The following is a 19,161-nucleotide window of genomic DNA, read 5'->3' as shown; positions in this document are numbered from 1 at the left end:
TGGTGTCATTGAGGGAGAAGTCTGTACTCAAGATTACTCAGAGTCTAATTGGCATACACAAAATTCATATTTGACTTTAATAAGTCAAAATTTGACTTTACTGAAACTTGTATAACTTTCATAAGTTATAAAGTCCTTTCTGTTAGTCTTCAGTAAGTGACAAATTTAGAAGCCTAATTCTCCCTCAGACTTTAAAAATTAAATTACAGATCTTACAAACCTAGCAAACTTTAACAGTCACTTTTAAGGGGGCTTTTATCATCTAATAAAATTCTCTTAAATGTTGAAACTTTATTTGTAAATTTAATACATTCAGTTTTCTTTGAAGTCCTTCAAAGTCAGTTTAACAAACAAACCTTCCCAAGTACTTAGATAATCTGATAAATCAAATACATTAAAACCGTAAATACGGAGAATCATCAATTCTCTTAAATGTTCTCATGTCATTTACAACCTGAGTTAACTTCTCTTATGCCTTTCACTTTACAAACTCAGGTCTAAATCAGTTACCCAAATGTCCTTTTTCATTGGAGCAACTAGATTAAGCTAAGTACTCAAATTCTTTTAAGCATTACCAGTGCTTAAAATATCCAATGTGCACAGATTAATTTTATTTCCTTATTTAATGAGGTTGCATACAACCTGAAGTCTTGGTCGGGACATCACATGCTGGGGAGGGTGCTTTTCTCAAAGGGGGACAACAGCCCTGTTTAAGGGCCGTTGAGCCAACAGAAACTTTGAGTCCATGCCTGTCAAATGGGGTGGACTTACAGCCCTTCTCAAATGACTGCACACAGAAGTTAATTCTGAAATCAGATTTGAGACTGAAAGTCCCTGTCCAGACACTTTCAATATTGGATTGGATTCAACTATCTATTAATTCTTTGATTTTATTCTAAATTCTTTTCAGAGCCCTATTATCTAGTAGGACCAAAACGCTTATAATTTTGTAAATACACCTGACTGACTTCTGCGTGCCTCCGAAGGACTGGTCAGGCTCTGTGGTCACAAATCCAAATTCATACTAATGACACTCCACAGCAGAAAAAGACTCTTTCCAAGAATAAACCACAGTGCTCACTGAGAGGACTCATCTGGCTCTGTTCATGGTGTCTCTCATTTCTAGAATAATCTCTGTATCCTGGACTCTGGAATATTTGGAATGGCTTATCTTGAGAAAGAGACTTTCTCTTCTTCATGGTGATATTAGGAAAAAACAAATATTTAATATACACATTTATAATTAACTTAACATAACTACATATTAATGTGTGTATGTATATCTTGTAGTTATTATATAGTACATAAAATCATGAGATAAACATAACTATGTATTCCTTTTTTAAAGGAAATATGTTGTATTTTATTAAATATCTTTTGGAAATAATAAAAATGATCACATACTTTTTCTGCAATTTACTAAAGTAGTAAATTATATCATGGTAAATTATATTAATTTCCTAATGTTGAAACTTCCATCACTTCCCTAATGTTGAAATATGAATCCCACCTGGGATCATGTATTACTGCTTTAAAACTTCTGGCTAATATTTTGTTTTATTACAGTTGTATTTATCATTGAAATTTTCCTGTAATTTTCTCTTTCAATTTTTTATTAAAAAATCCTCATAGAATTGGATCCGCACAGTTCAAACCTGTGTTTTTCAAGGGCCAACTGTATTTCTCTCTCTTTCACTCTCTGTTTCCATTTTCTCCATTTCTTCTATGACCATTTGTTTAGGAGCCCTATCTTTTCAACTGTATCTTTTAGCCGATGCATATTTTCTGAGACCATCATTAATTACATTCAAATTCTCAAAAATATTTGCTTAGATTTGAGTAAAGTGCCCCATAAGTTTTCAAATGCCTTTGAGTTAGATTGTCTCCATCCTCATTCTTATTTTATTTTTATGTACTTTCTATCCTTTTTTCTTAATTAGATCAGATTAAGGTTTCTCAGCTTTGGCACTACCGACACTGTGGGCCTGACGACCCTCTGCTGTGGGGCAGTCCCGATATTATAGTGTGTTGAGCAGCGTGCCTGACCTCCCCCCACCAGATACCAGTGGCAACCCCCTTCACCCCAGATGTGACAAACAGAAATACCTCCAGACATCGCCAAATGTCCCTTAGGGGTGAAGGTGGGGCCACATCGCCTATGTGAGGACTCCGGGGTTAGAGAAGAGTTCATCTGGGGTTACACATTTTTCATTTTGTTTTTAAAGACCAAGCTCTTGTGTTGCTGGCAGTTAGGTTCTTGTCTCATCACACAAAGAATTCAGAGGTCAAGAAAGTAAAGTAGGGATTTATTAAGGGATGGATGGTACACTCTCAAGGGGAGAGCAGGCAGACTGATGTGAGCAGCTGCCCTGAGTTTTTTTGGCAGGTTGGTTACACAGGGTGTAAAATGAATGGGAGGAATAGTCATTGGGGAGGTAGGAATTTGGGATCATATTCTCTGATTTTCATCCCAGCTCCACCTTCCAGAGGGGAGGAGGGATTTTTGTCCATATTTAGCCTGGATTGGAAGTGTCATGGCGTCTGTGCGTGATGGGTACTTCTGATTTGCAAGGCTAGTTTTATTGTAATGAGAGCATAATGAGCAAAAGGTTACATTTCTACACTGATGATTCCTGCCTTTTCCTACCTTTCTTTGTCGGCCTCCAGTCCACTTGTCACCCCGAAACATTTGATTTCTTATCAGTCCTGAGGTTCCTGCTTTCCTCTGTCTGCCCAAGGACCCTGTTGTCCCTGTGATTCATGGCTTCCTGCCATTTGATCCACATTCCCCTTTCTCTGCTCATATCTAGCTGTCTGCCTGCTTTAACAGTTGGATGTATTCTCTTCATTCTATTATTTTTAACCTCCTGATTTATTGATTTTTGCTTTTATTGTTATGTCTTTGGGGCCTTCTTTAGATCCACTTTGTTTACATTTGTCTGAATACCTGGGTTGACTGCCTCATGCATTTATTACCACTCTTCCCTGTCCATGGTCACTCTGTGGCGTCAAGTGGGATCCAAGGTGGCTTCTGCCTCCCCCAGCCCAGCGCACGCTCTCAGATCTTTTCGTACCGCACTATGGGTCATCGGCTTGTCCCACGGACATTTCATCATTTTGGAGAAATTTGTGCGTTGCCAACTTTTCCCAAAGCTTCTACTTCTTTCCATGGTTTGGATTTTTAGTATTTTCTATGTGCCTCAAATAACTGAGTTGTTGTTTCTTTTTATCTTCTTTTGTGCATTCGGTTCATTTCAGAGTAGAAAAGATGGTAGAGGCTCCTTTCAACATCACATATTCAAAATCCAATAGACTTAATGTTGGGTCTTCTTTGAGCAAACTATATTGTTTGCTGGTAATTGTCAACTAGTAGGTGCAGTTTGTAGGAACAGAGACGTGCAACGTCACCTGCTTAGACCTATTCTCAGAATTGTCCTCCAAATCTTTACTTTTGACAAACAAAATTGTGCTACCACTTTGTTACTAGCAATGGCAAACAGGCAAATCCCAAATATGATGCATTGATAATTTAAAATAATGCTTTTCTCGCCACAGAAGCACTTTATGGATGATGAGTTCTGGAAACCTGGTGGCCCAGTGTCTCTAGTGATTGGAGGTGACAGCAAAACATGGATGTCAAGGACCATTTCCTGGATGAAAAACACAGAATTGGGAGCCCTCTGCTTCCTCGTGGAACACAGATTTTTATGGACAAAGCCAGTCAGCTGCATTCCCTTGTAAGTTTCTTCTACTCTCTTTCTCTAAATAAAATATATCCTTCCTGTTTTTAAGCTATAATCTCATGCTTAAAATTTAAACTTGGAATAATATATATCCTGTCATTCTCAAAATTCTCTCCTATTAGGCTGAGAGGACCTGATACGAATGAAATTTAAACTCTGAAAATCACCACTCGGAGGCAGTAGTGACCATTCTATTGAAAACAGTGTGTCATTGTTAAGTGTAATGTCAAGTTCTGGCTTACGGTGGCAAAACAGGGGCAGAGGAAGGAGACCTGGTTGTTCTTCAATATTTTATTCTTCCTACCTAGTATTGTTGTGTATTGTGTAGTGGAAAAGTGTGATTTTTAAAAATTTATAATAAATATCATGACATGAAACCCATCAAACAGAAGGAATTTTTATAAAGTTTTTTAAATATCAAAAATTGGGTACCAAGCCTTTCCTTCTCATTTTGAATTCCTTCTTACCACCCCGAGAATGTGACTCATGTCAGCAAAACGGTATCTTTATTATATGAGTCACAATTCCTGGTGCCTTTTAACTGTGAATAATTTTAGGTTTATAGAGTAGATCTCTTTTGCGCTTCAGAAAAATATGATTTTGGAATTCTAAGTCACTGATTTTTTTTTTTTTTAACGATGTGGAGACAAGCTAGTCATTTCCCGAACTCTACCTTTCTTAATCAGGAGCTGTGATTTGTGTGTGGGTGCTGTGGGAATATTGACATTTTATAAAAATTTTCAAGACTAGGTTTTCTGGATGGACCTGAAACACTTTGCAAAAATGGAAGTACTTGTATTGACCCAATTCACAGCTTGTATTAAAGAGGGCAGAACCAATCATTGACTCTTAATTTAACACATCCAAGGGATCCAATCAATTGTTTTTGGGGGTGGAGTTGCTCTTTATTTGCTGGACACAACTTATAAGCCTTCAATGTTTGCAGCTTTCCTTCCTTTCCAATTTGCTACCAAAAATCCTTTATTTGCCAGGTCTCTTCTAACTCTACCCACTAATCACCTAGGAAGAAAGCACCGTGTTAGCTGGGAAAGAGATTAGATTGAGCTACATAAACAACATTTTTGGACGTGGGTTCTGACTTTTATCCTCTTTAATGTGCTTTGAGGCGCACCTGCTAAGAATAGGCTTCTCTTTTAATTACTGTGAGTTTTAATTACTGTGAGTTGTTCAACTGTGCTTCTTTAAATATGACTTCATAGAATGAACCCTGAGCAGCAAGACACCTCCCTCATCACTTATTCATCACTCTGTCTAGAATGGGAACTGGAGGCTGACAATGATTAGGAAACCATCATTTATTTTTGACGTAATATTTTTCAAACAATTTTGAAACAAGCAAACTTTTTAGCACATGTTACTCTACCCTAGATTACTCTTTGTCATGCTGTTATGGTAAATGATTACTGTATAATACAGAGATTCTTACTATATTATTTCTTGTATAACATTTGTGAATCATGTAATATGATCCTTTGATTTTTAGTGATGTGTTAAACATTTTTTTTCCTGTTTTGGGGGGAAAGTATAGAAGATTATAAAGAGAGAAATGTTAGCTCATAATCTGGGATATTGTGATTTATAATAAGAAATATATATTTGGCCTTCACCCTCGTTTTTGGCACAGTTCCCCTAAAACCCTTGGAATCTCCTCAGTGAAGAGAGCAAGAAAGGTGTCCTTTGTTATGTTATTAAGGCGACTCCTGGATGCACCTAAGGAAGGGGGCTGGTTGCTGGGAGAACCAACCCTGTGATTAGAGGGTTGGAATTTTCAACCCCACCTTCCTGACTTCCAGGAAAGGGTGAGGGGCTGGAGAATTAATCAGTCACCAATGACTAATGATTTCATTAATATGACTATATAATGAAGCCTCCATAAAAAGCCAAAAAGACGGGTTTGGAGAGCTTCGGGATTGGTGAACACGTGGAGATTTGGGGTGAGTTGCACTCCTGGAAAGGATATGAAGCCCCCTGCCCTCACCCCAGACCCTGCCCTGTGCCTGTCTTCCATCTGGCTAGTCCTGAGTTATACTCTTTTGCAGTAAAACCGGTAATCTAGTAAGCAGCATGTTTGTCTGAGTTCTGTGAGCCCTTCTAGCAAATTAATGAAACTGGAGGAGGGGATGTGGGAATCTCTAGTTTACAGTCAATTGGTCAGAAGTACAGGTGACAACCTGGGCTTGCAACTGGCATCTGAAATAAAATCCCGTCTTGTGGATCCGAGCCCTTAACTGATGAAATCTGAAGTTATCTCTGGGCAGATAGTGTCAGAATTGAATTGAACTGTAGGACAGCCAGCTGGTGTTGAACCGTTGCTTGCTGGTGAGTGGAAAATAGCTCTGTTCCATGCACATGATGGAATTTGAGTGCTGAAGTTAACTGACTTTTGAGAGATAATAGTTGCTAAAGTCTTGATTTATATTTGTTTATTCTTTTGCTATAGCTAAATACTGTTCATATATATATATATACACACACACACAGAAACCTCAATTCCAATAGAGTTGAGAAACCAGAAGGGGGCGCTCTTATGCCTGGCGAGAGCTCAGCCAATGAAAGACAGTCACAACCCGTCCATTGAAAGACCCTAGACTCTCCGTTTACTGTTGCCTCCCCCTCTCCCAACTTCCTTTTCAATTCTGTGAAAGAATTCTCTCTGTTTTTGCTATGGACTTGCACATGGCTCACCATGGTTGCAGACCCTGAACTGTGATTCTTTGCTCATCTCAAACAAACTCATTTTTGCTGGAAAATTACTAGCAGTCTGTTTATTTTTGGTCAACAGTATATAGGTTTTTTTTTTCTTTTCCTCCAAACAGAGTCAAACTGTATTTTAGGTTTTATATAGTAATTTTCCTTCAATAGCATTGCTGGTGCTGGAAATGTAGCCTTAATTCTATGAGCTAGCTGAACTTTTTTTTCCTAAGAGAAGGGGAGAATAGATACTTGGGTCCACCCATCACTCCCTGTTACAGCCTCCTAGTCGTGAAATAACTGAGTCAAAAGCTCTTTTACCTTCTGTAAGGCCCTTGATTTAGGGGGTCAGTATGCTCCCCAGAAGCATTTTTCTACTTTACCCTCTCCAGACACTCTGTAAGAGTGTCTGCTTCATCTAGCTCTAACATTCAGTATTATCACTGAAGCAAATATTTAACAGTTTGAGAGGAGAAAAAATCATCACTGTATTTGCATTTTCACGTCCATTGTTAGGACTAAATTTTTTTCATATGTTTATTGGCTGTATTTCTTCTTTGTGAATGATCTCTCTACGTCTTTAGCCCCCCCCCCTTTTTTTTGTATCTGCATTCAGCCACTTGAGGCGTTATGCTGCTTGAATTAGCATGTCTAGCAAGGGAGGGAGGATGGATTTGTTTTCTTCTGATGATGAGGATGAAAAACAATTTTAATACACACAGCAGATTTCCTTAAGCCTGTAGAAAACCCTGTTGAGAAACAGCTCAATGATAATTGCTCTTTGGCTCCTTTATAATTTAAGAAATTCAAGCTCACATTGGCTTTATCTGGATGTCACACGCAAACCAGAAAGACTAGAAAATGCCCTCCACACAATTAGCCATGGGTTCTCTAATTTCTTGGAAAACAGCAAAGCACGGCCAGCTTATCCCTTTCAATTAAGAGCTACCCTTGGAGTCAGACTGATAAGCCAGTTGCCCTGGCGCTGTGGGCACAGCGTGGGAGGAAAGACCGTCTCAGGATGGGCAAATAGCTAGCGTTCACTTCCAGTGCCCAGGATGTGAAGGGCGTAACTCAAAATGAGACTTGAGGGATGCTAGCTCCTCCTGCTTTCTGCCGCCTGCATTTCTGTGTCACTCTTCGTCAGAATGTCCTTTTGCTCATCTTCATTAAAATGTTTACAGTGGAAAGGCGAGGGGGTGGATCTCAATATGCTCTCAACATTTGTATTTTGGCCTTCGGAGTCAAGTGGGTACTAAGTAGCATGGCTGCTCTAACTGTTGTCACAAGCACAGTGTGTTTGTGCTTTAGCTGTAGAGACGTAACAGCCCCTACTCCCTTAGCAGTGGGCACACAGACCTTGGCTGACCTTGCCAAGTTTTATCCTGGCCGAGAAAATGGGGCTCACCGACAGGACGTGGGTTGCGTTTGGTGGTTCTTACTAACAATCTCTTGTAGTGAGAAGAAACTATCTGGATCTGCTGCTGCAGCAGTGAACCAACCCAAGCAAAACTGGACTTCTATGGTGGTAAACATTTAATATAGAAAAACACTTTTTAAGGGGGCTAATCACTTGATACATTGGTCGATCACCCCCAGGGACGTCCACCTTGAGCTGTGTCCACCCCTGGCCCCACCATGTGATACAGCCCCATGAGAAATACCCGGGCCACACACAGTTGCTAGTTATTCATCAATTTCTAAAGGGAACTGATGGGATTGGCTTTAAAATGGATGATCTCAACTGCAATTTGAATAGTAAAGGAAATCATGATCTAGAATTTTCAAAGAAATGAAAGAAAAGCTCATACTTCTGATAGGTATATCTTCTGAATTTCAGAGTTGCCTTTTAATTCTTCTCTCTTCTATAACCTGCAATACTTAACTATTTTCTGGTGAATTATATATAATGATTGTCTTGGGATTTTTGGCTGTATGTGACAAAACATGTTCACATTAAACTGGAAAAGGCAAAAAACTTCTAACCTATGGGTAGGTACTTCTGAAACAAGTAATCTCAGATTGTACTTTAGGTAGAATTTGCTATAATGTTTAAATCTTTCAATGGTGAACAAGTGTTAAATAGCACAATGGTCCCAGTTTCTGTAATCTTGCTTTATGCTAATTCTTGTCTAAGTTTATAAAGCCCCCAAACTGAATCTTTATTTTTTTGCCTCTTTTAGACAGCAGAGCCATATTTCAGTTGATTGATAGATCAAGACTTGCAGAATATGACTGTCCTTCCCTGCTCTAATACTGACTTTTTGTCCTGACAAAATCATTTAATTTTTCAATTTCTAGATCTCTGTAATAAAAAGGAGGTCACAGAGAACTTAAAAGAATTACACTGTTCTGGTATTCTGGTTTTTGAATTACCAAAATTAAATCATATTAAACGACCTTGTGTAATTTTCTTCCTAGCCTAAAACATCTTGAAGTCATTCAAATTCTCTGGCTGCATATCATGGTAAATACCCCCAAAACGGTGAGACAAGTTTCCAAGGTCATGGTGGAGATGCCAAAAAACCCCGAAGACAATGATAAACTGACAAATGATTTCAAGTAAGTGAAGGTGTATGCATGGGCATGTGGAAGGGTCTTCTGACATGTCAGCCTGAAAACTTGACGTGAACCTGAATTTTCCACCATCACTAATGCTTCCTTAAGTTAAGGCCCCCTACTCTGAGACAACTTACTGAGGTTTAGCACTACCAAGTAATTCTGATGGTTCATCACCATCATGCTAGGTCCCACCCTTAACCGACACTTTTCAGTTGGGTGGGAGCAGGGCTCAGAAAGAGATGCTGGATTCCACTGCAGGAAGCTCAAGGAGGCAGTGGGAGTACATATAATCCAGGTATCTGAAGGTCCTCCAGAGAAGGGGCAGGCACCAAGGCGGGAGGGGATGACCTTGGACACCAGCCCGCACAGTATCCCTCTTCGCTATGGGGTGTTAAGACTTCAGGCGTCTGAACCTACCCATGATGGAGCTGAGCACAAATGTCTTTTAAACTTGAAATAATTTTTCCTCTTGAACATGAAAGTCTTATGTATGGTTGGTTGCTTTGAGTTTGGCTTTAAAAGGGAGGAAAAGAGGTTCTTATCAGAAAATAGGGGCATTTTTATTAAGAAAACATGGAAGAAAAAAATAAGATATAATTAAAGGATGGAAAGTAATGGCTTTCATCGTTTCCTTGAAGCGTGGTCCCAAATCTGTCCTGGAGGGTTAGCTCTTCCAGGTTACGTGTAGTTGTACACTTTCACGGGTTGTAGGATCAAGAAACAAAGGGAGGGCTTAAGAAGCTGTTTCTTATTTCAAATGCTAAAGAGAGGTCGAGGGGCACTTCAGGAGCTGTCCGAGCATCTACTTTGGAAAATGAGAATTTTGCTAGCTGTGAAGGGACCTGAGACATAGACTAGAAAGTTTATATTAAGACTTCGTCAACCACTACTCACAGTTTTGTCCCTCCTTTGGTTTTTTGATAATCAGCAATAAAATTCACCAGTGTGGTGGGAGAGGTGGGGAAAAGGAATCAGGGGAGGCCTTTTCTAAAATATTGCTCTCAGGGCAAATATCACCTGACAGTTACCAAAGGTCCCATCGAAGGTTCTGTATCTTGGCAGAAAAGTGAGTTGCTGTCTTTGGGGAGAGGCTCATGAAGTAACCTGGCTGCTGTGATCAGCTGGATCAGTGCGTCAGAGGTAGCAGGTACACATTAGCAGTGGCTTAAAGACTCACAAAAATCGAGGTAAAGGAAGTTTACAACAGGAAAAACCAAACCAAACCCAGTGCATTAGAAGATCATTGTCAAAGTACCTCACAGTTGTCCTAACCCCACTCTGACACCTAACACGACAGACTCGTGATGGGCAGCCTTTTCCATTAATCAGATGATGTTGCTTCTTATTCTGCTTTGAAATGTTGCAATATTTGTAAAACACTGTCATGACCAATGGAAACCCCCTAAGTGAAAGCAGTTTTTAACTTACATTGGAAAACCATAATTTCTAGGCACTTTTTCGGGGGGAATTCCTTGACACTTGAAATTTTGGGAACCGCGGTCCTATGAAGCCTTGTAGAGGCTCATTCTAATGAGATGCAGAGCATGAGCGATGCTCTGTTTCATGCCGTGAAAGAACTTCTAGTCCCATCACCTGGGAATGCGTTGATGTAAATCTAGCACGCCTAATGGGAAATTAGCTGAAAGCACCCAGCCGGCCCGTGGAGAGTCCGCAACAACAGAGACGCACACCGGGAGTCAGAGCTGCTGGGGATGGAGGCCTCCCGCAGAAGCCGCACCAAGCCTTTCAGGGCTGGGGGCACTTTCCCGACTTTTGCAGGTTGATCCTCAAAAGTTACAACAACCCATCGGCCACCCTGTCCCTCCTGGCCTTGCAGGTGGCTCGGGCCCCATGGAATTCTAGAAGTTGGTCCTGGCAGGGGTGAGAGAACATTTTGTCAGGAAACTGAAGCCCAGGGCTGTTTGATGATAAGGTTTCACTACAGCTAATTGGGGTGAAGAATGTATTCTGAGTCCAAGGGACAGTTGATTTCACTATGTGAACAAATCAAACACGGTATCAAAGCTATCGCTATGACAGGTTCGCCGTGACCCGCACTGTGTTTAGTACGGCAAATCCATGGTGGATTTAGAAACCCATAATAATAAAAGCAGATTTTAAAAGGCACTTCTGCTTTCTTGGAGTCAATTATATTCTGGGAAATCTGGAATCTGTAGTGTGAAGGAGATCTGAACCCTGAGTCAGATTCCAGAGCGGGTCAGGGGACACGGCAGCATCACATGGCTCAGGCTTTGATGCTTTGGTCCCAGAAGCCCAGAGAGTTCTGGTCTGTCCTGCTGTTCTCCTCTTGGAGCTGGGGTCACAGCCCGACCACTGGGCCAGGGGGATCTGCTGACCCTGCAGGGTTATGAGTCTCCGTTCCTGGGCAGGGAAGCAGACGGAGCCGTGGCAGCTGTGTCCCTAGCCTGAGCAGTCACATCGGGCGAGGCTCAATGCTGCAGCCGATGGTGACTTCCCTGCAAGTCTCGGCTCAAGCAGCCCGCATTGCCTGGACCAGCCTGGAGCAAACCGGCCAAGTCTCCCAGGAGGTCCCTACTGCGGACTGGTGAACTTGAAGATAAACAAGGATGTGAAGCAGATGGAGGCAGGTTTTGAGAAGCGTATTTATTAATGGGTTAATATCAGCACTTCTAATCCCTGACGTGCTGTGAGTTAATTCTACAGACTGAAAATGTGTCACGAATGATGTCTAAGTCTCAGATTCCTTGATCCTAGAGCCAGTGTTTCACTTGGCTTTGGGATAAAAGGAGTGGAGAGCCACAGAGGAGCGGGGAGCCTCTGTGGATGCATACGAAAAGAAACCTAATTTGAAAACCAATTCGAGACACAGGGTTATTATAAGTGTCACATCACCATGGCTTATCTGCGGAGAAGTTGGCCCCTCAAAGGCTTATCCTGAGGAGAGGGTAACCGCACCATCGCTGATCCAGAGGGAAATCACTTCTAGGAAACAGATCCATACAAGCAAAGCTGTTCAAGGAAATGTCACAGACTTAAGGATAAGATTTGATTTAAAGATCCGTGGCCTTTAGTTCTGACTTTTTTTGTTTGTTTCATTTTGGTAAAAGCTATTTTTTTCCCCAATACTCAGAGGTTTGCTAGAAATATTTCTGTCATTATTTTATTTTTCATTCAAAGCTTTAAGACTCTCAAATTCTGATGTCTGAAATCCATGTCTTGAAGGTAGCCTGACATAGGTGTTGTCTTCCAAAGAAACATTTAGAAATGATTGAAATAACTGATTTAATGTGCTTAATAAGCAGCGGAAGCAATGTTCTATTATTAAAAAATATGTTTTTCCATCAAGCTGCTGGGGAAAGAAATTGTGCCTGCAATGATTATCCAACTACCAGACTCTGGTTTTCTGGATGATTCCAGACAAATGACTTCAGTTTCTTGAAATATGTTGTATATCCACAAAGTACTTGCAATATCAATTTGGAGGTTTACTTTTGGGCAGAAGTGTTCTTCTTTTCTTCTCTGAAAATTTACTGGGCAGAACAAAGGGATTCTCAAAGAGTTGTCCTTGAGATTTAAAAATGATCTGAAAAAAATTAGAATGTTGTCGTTGGTTCAACGTCTCTGTATTACTCTCAATATTGTTACCCCTGGATACTTATCTAGTGCTTTCGACATACATGGTCTTGTTTAATCTCCTTACTTACTCTGTGAGTTATTTACTTACTTACTCCGTGAGTTATTTACTTACTTACTCCGTGAGTTATTTACTTACTTACTCCGTGAGTTATTTACTTATTTCCTCTGTGAATGGGCATTGTATTAGTTTGCTAGGGTGCTGTAACAAAATGGCACAGAATGGGCACCTTAACAAGAGGAATTTATTTTCTCACAGTTCTGGAGGGGGGCAGTCCTGGATCAAGGGGCAGGCACGGTTGCCTTCCTTGGAGGGCCACGGTGGAAAGTTCTAGTGCAGAGGGTTGGCCTTCTGTGCAGGAGTGTCCCCTGTGTCTCTTCGTCTTATAAGGACACCAGTCAGACTGGATTAGGATCCTACTCTGAGGGCCTCATTTTAACAATCACTTTAACGAGATTATCTCCAAATATGATAACAATCTGAGGTACTGGGAGCTGAGACCTCAACAACTGAATTTGGCAAAAACACAGTTCATCCCATAACAGACATTATATCTTTATTTTATAGAGGCAGTTGAGGAAACTAAGGTCCAGGGAATTCAGTTGCCTGGTTCTTTTGCTACACCACTTTTATCTAACTATCTAGGAAACAGAGAAATATTTGTGACAAATAAACATAGTGTTAGATTCAGTCTCCTTTAAATCATATAGAATCTATCTAAAGCCAGTACCAGAATTTAGCCACAACCCTAACGTTCATATTTATTTTTATAGTTTTGAAAATTATTTAGGATAGAAGAATCTGAGACTTTACATCATCAAAGATAGCTTATCTTCAAACTACAGAGTTAATTAAAGATATTTGGTATTAAATATTCACACTTGGTATTAAAAATTCTAAAATTCTAATATTAAGTTAACTTACTAATAAATACATTTTCCACAAGCCTATGTTAATTTCCAGTTGCTGCTGTAATAAACTGCCACAAGCATCATGACTTGAAACAACACAAATATATTATCTAACAGTTCTGGAGGTGAGAGGGCCAAAATCAGCCTGCCTCAAGATGTCTGCAGAGCTGCATTTTTTTTGCAGAGTTTCCAGGGGAAAATCTGTTTTCTTGCCTTTTCCAGCTTCCACAAGCTGGCCCCCTTCCATCTCCAAATCCAGCAATGTCAGGCTATGGGTACTGCTACCTCTCTGGTTCCCTGTTTTCTGCCTCCCCCTTCTACCTATAAGGACTCTTGTAATTACATTGAGCCCACCTGCATAGTCCAGGATGCCTCCTCATCTCAAAGTGAACTGATTATAAACAATTCCATCTGCAAACTTAATTCTCCTTTGCCAGGTAACCCAGCATATTACATTGCCTGGCGATTAAGACATGGGCATCTTTGGAGGCCCGTTATCCTGTTACCATGGAGCTTTTCAGTTGATTTCATCTTTCCTGTTCATATTCTTTTATGTCTGCATTTCACTTTGGTGATCTCCTTGGAGCGTTAGCCTTCAGCTGGTTTCCAATCTGGCTATGTTAATGGGCCTATGGGAATATTGCTTTTATAGAAAAGTAATATTTAATTAAATTTTTACATGGCCATGCTGCCATTTTTCTAGAAATTAAGCATATATTAGGATGGAAATGCCAAATAAAGACATGGTTTTTTTATGACATGAAAAAAGTCCATGACTTATTTTCAAATGGGAAAAAGAGATTGCAGGGCAGTTAAACACAGAACTGAGAAAAGTGAAATTATTTATTACATCTGGCTTATAAGCAGGGATCTTGCCTCATCACCTCTGTAAGATTTGTTAAATGCCTACCTCCTGCTGACCCTGAATATTAATCTTCTTTTATTATTATAAAACAGATATTCTCTTATAGTTATGTAGAAGTCAGCAGAGCAAGCTGAAATAGCTCAGTTGGGAGAGCGTTAGACTGAAGATCTAAAGGTCCCTGGTTCAATCCCGGGTTTCAGCAGTGGTTTTTGTTTACACTAAGTGTAGTTTCCTGGCATAGTTTCCTGGCAGTCTTAACCAAAATATAAGCTTTCAGGGAAATATTTGGTTCTTCTGCTTTGAGTAGATCAAGGACTTTTCAGGGAGGTGTGGTGTCAGTTGTCCTGGTGGGCCTTTTTATGTAAACCCACCAGCATCTTAGAACTTCCTGACTGTAAGAACAACAGCTAAATTATCTTGACTACTCGCTATGTGTCAAGCTATCCTCTAAGATCTCTGTGCATTAACTTATTTTAAATGACCATTAAAATTTTGGATAACTACTTGTTAAATAAATGAAGGGCTTTGTGCCAGAGGCCTGGTGTGTGGTAGGAACACAGTGATTTTTGCTTTGACTGTCATTATTATTTCTATTGGTTACGGACTTTGCAAGCTAGAGCTATGTGATGAGAGTGGTTTCTAAGCAGCTTTCACTCCTTAATGTAATAAAGCAGCGTTAAAGGTCACCATCATTTCCCTCTGCCCTCTGTATTAATAATTCCTTGTTTTACGTGGTAAATGTAAAAGGCTATTTTCCCCACCATGCTTTAAATTTCTGCAAATGTAAATTTAAATTTTAAATTTAGCTTCTATTCCAAAGATTCTTACCTGGACTTCATAGGCAGCAGGACATCTTTGAAGTCTCTGAAACGGAATGGAAATTTGAATGGTCATGTGCACGTCTCCCTGGGGAGAATGTCAAGTGGCATCATCAAATTCTAGGTTTGTGACCTAGAAAAGGCTTAGAAAAGTTAGATGTGATGGATCTCCTCGCCACAAATGTTTACTGATAGTTCGTGATCCAACCTTTGCATTTTTCCGAGATGCTGAGTGGTAAGACTTTTTTTGATGGTTGTGTCTTGCCCCATGCTCAATGCTGTATCTCCCATGAGGTGGATTTCAGGAGGGAGCCCAAGATGTCAACACACTTTCCTCCTGTCTTAGGGTGGCTCCTGGGGACATATTTTCCATAGGAAAGCAGATTTGGTCATTTCGGAGGCCCCCTGCTACTCGGGGCAGCTTCTCCATGACCTATCCTCCATCACTTTGTTTACTCTGAAGAGGTGGCTCCCACTTCTTCTGATTGTCTCTTTTTGGGGGAGATTAATGATGAAGTCCCATATTACCTTTATTATTTACTCATTTCCTCTAGCTGCCATTCTTGTTAATAGGACTTGTAAATAGCTTGAATGTCCAGAAGCGATACTGAGCAATGGCGGCCTGGTCTTCCATCTTTACATGGTTCCATACCTGTCACCTAAATGATATCTACATGCCGTGTCTGTGCTTTGGCCAAGAGATAGCATTTTCAGTTCATGCCAGGCATTCATCAGTCTCTAGGTATAAAACTCTGGGACAAATTCCACCATGGAAGAATTTTTTCCATAACCACCAAGATATTCTCTGACACCAGCTGGGTGTCCTACAGTTCAGCTCAATTCTGACACCATGTGCCTGGAGATAGCACCAGATTCCACAGGTTAAGGGCTCAGTCCTGCAACATTCCCCCTGTTCCCCTTCAGATGCCAAACTCAGGTTGTCCACTTTGCTTCTGACTCACTAGCTATAGATTGGAGGTGCCGATGACTCCCTCCTTGGGTTTGATTAATTTGCTAATTCGGCTCACAGAACTCAGGGAAACAGTCTAGTTATTGGGTCATCAGTTTGTTATAAAAGGATGTAACTCAGGATCAGCCAGGTGGACGAGATGCTCAGGGCAAGGTATAGGGAGGGCTCGCAGACTCCATGCCCCTTCTGAGTGCACCACTTTCCCTAGTTCTCTATACTCCACCAATCTGGAAGCTCTCCAAATCCTGTCTTTTTACGTTTTGATGGAGGCCTAATTACATAGGCAAGATTAGGTAACTCTTGGCCATTGGTGATTGATTCAACCTCCAGCCCCTCCCCACTTTATACCCCAGAGGTCAGGGGGTGGGACTGAAAGTTTCTACCCTCTAACCCCATGGTTGGTTCTCTTGACAATCAGCCCCCACCCTTGGGTTCAGTCCAAAAGTTACCTCATTAACATAACAATTTGTTGCTCTCATCACTTAGGAAATTCCAAAGATCTTAGCAGCTCTGTGTCAGAAATGGGGATAGAGGCCAAAGATAAAGTCTTATTATAAATCACATCACAAGGTATTCACATGAAGTACAAATGCAGCCGGTTACCCTGTTTTGATCCCTCTTTTTCCCTGAGAATTTTCCCACACTTCCAGATAAGCTGTTTCCAGCAGAATGAATTGTTTCAGATAATGAGTTCCTGCCATGAGGCTGGAGCTGGGAAGAGTTCCCCAGAAGTCTGAGAGCTAAAGGAGTCAGCCAGGTGCACAGAGAAGCATCAAGGGTCCTGCCTACAGTCCACTTCCAAACACCAAGTCTGCTGGAATAGAGGCAGGATTTGAATCAGAATGATGGGTCCAGGTGTTACAGTGCAAGCCAGGTGGGAGTCTTACAGAAGCGGACTGGGGACAAGTCTTAAGAGGCCACAGGGTCATGATGGTATAAAGGGCTATGGGCAAGATGGACAGCACTTTTCATTCTTCCCATTAATCTCTGCATCATTATTACACAGGATTTGGGCTCTCCAATATTTGTACACATGTACACACACACACGTGCGCACACACACACACACAGAGAAATGTGGTGTCTAAAGGGAATTTGGATTTTTTTAACCAATATAATTGGAAAGAGAAGTATCTTTTAAATTTTTCATGATTGTTATTATTATAAAAAAGCGCAAACTACTGAACATTAAAAGTTTTGAAGAAATATTGCTTAAAAAGTTAAGTTAGATCTAATCCCAACCTTAGAGATAATCATTGTTAACCATCTGGTGTCTATCCTTTTTCTAGATTTTTTTCTCCTATGCCTCACTAATATAAAATGAATATATATACACAAAAGTGCACTTATAGTTTATATAGGAATTAGACCAGACCATAATATTGTTCCATAATTTTCAAACTGCAGGAATGAGTGCCTAAAATAATAATAGAAGTTTATTTTCTTTGGTTTCTTTTCATATTTCTTTTCATGCATAGTAAAATATTAAAGGAGGCTAAGACATGAAAACTAAAGACCTAATTATAGCATAATCTGAATTTTTAAAAATCGCATTTCTACAAAATCTTAAGTGAGGGTACAAATGTTATGATTAGTAGCAAAGATGATAATAGTAAGAGGTAACATTTATTGAATTTTTATTCTGTCAAACCCCATTTTGAGCAATTTACAGGAATTAGTTCATTTAACCAGTGAGGAGGAAATCTAAAAAGCAAGGAGCAAATAGGCAGTTATAACAACTTGAGATGAATGCAGAAGGAACCTTGTGTGATGAGTAGGAAGTTAACAATGTTACCAGGTCCTAGACAGAGCCAGTGACATCTGGTAGTATGCAGAGCACCTAGCAGGGAATGGGGGTATAGCTCAGTGGTAGAGCGTGTGCTTAGCATGCACAAGGTCCTGGGTTCAATCCCCAGTACCTCCATTAAAAAAGTACTAAAATTTTTTAAACATTTAAAAAAAAAAAGAATGCAGAGAATTTAGGGAAGATGCTGTCATTATCTTTTTAAGAGCAGGTGTTATAAATTGTCTGTACAAATATAATCTGTTCAATAACAAATATATAACTAAATAAGTGGTGGTAGCTTGTATGTCTATCATTTAATTCACATTGATCATAAAAATGCCAATTTTGTTATTTTAATTTCTCATCCTTAATATAGTATTTAATTCACAATGACACAGAAACCCTTTACAATCATCATCATCATCATAATAATTTATATGAAATCACTTAAAAACTTCAGTGGTGCATAAAGCTGGAATTATATTTATAAATCACAATCTTTGAAAATTTAAAATGCTGTCTAAAAGTGATAACTTGGCCAATATAAACCTGTTAGAAACAGTATAAACTCTTTAAAGTTTAGTATCTCTTCCAGCATTGGAGCATCTTGTTTCTACATCTGGGATCTGTAATTTCAGCGGAATGGAAATGAAAATTGCGTTCATGTTTTTCTTCCCCTCAGAGTCTGTAAAACTCTGCAAATTAACTCAGAAAGAGATTTTGCCTGTTTCCTGGAAAGTCTGGTGGGAAATTTTATGGAAGTGTTCAGAATAATAGAGACAACAGAGCTCTTGCGGTAAGCAAAATTAAGTAAGTTAGTGAAGGGCTGAGAAAAAGAAAAGGGGATATTCTCGTACTCAGAGCTGTCAGAAATTAGGAGTAGATTAGAGAAATCAGTCTGAAGACTTTACTTTTCCAGGGAGTGGGGCTTCTCCTTAGAAATAAAACTCATAAACACTCCTCTCCAGTCTTGAGAACCACTCATTGGTTAGTGTGGAATTAGCACGAGTTCCATGATGTGCACATCTTTTACCACATTATTTTAAAATTCTACATTTTCACATTTTACTCATCTTCTACATCAGAATATTTAAAAACTATTTTGAAATATAAAATAATAACTACTGTATGCCAAAATACAGCTATTTCTTGTAATCTTTGACTTAAAACCCTTTAGA

General features: G+C 39.9%; 2 non-coding genes across 2 annotated transcripts; both read left to right on the top strand.

Annotated features, from left to right (window-relative positions):
- The first annotated feature begins 14,538 nt into the window (after positions 1–14,538).
- TRNAF-GAA lies at positions 14,539–14,611 on the top strand. The gene has a single exon. It is a non-coding gene; the product is annotated as a tRNA-Phe (tRNA).
- A 3,438-nt stretch (positions 14,612–18,049) lies between these two features.
- On the top strand, positions 18,050–18,121 carry TRNAA-AGC. Its single transcript has one exon. It is a non-coding gene; the product is annotated as a tRNA-Ala (tRNA).
- The last annotated feature ends 1,040 nt before the right edge of the window (positions 18,122–19,161 follow it).

Source organism: Camelus ferus, chromosome 5 (assembly GCF_009834535.1).
Source record: "Camelus ferus isolate YT-003-E chromosome 5, BCGSAC_Cfer_1.0, whole genome shotgun sequence".
NCBI lineage: Eukaryota > Metazoa > Chordata > Mammalia > Artiodactyla > Camelidae > Camelus > Camelus ferus.
The sequence above is the reverse complement of the archived record's forward strand: the minus strand, read 5'-3'. Positions and strand labels throughout refer to the sequence as shown.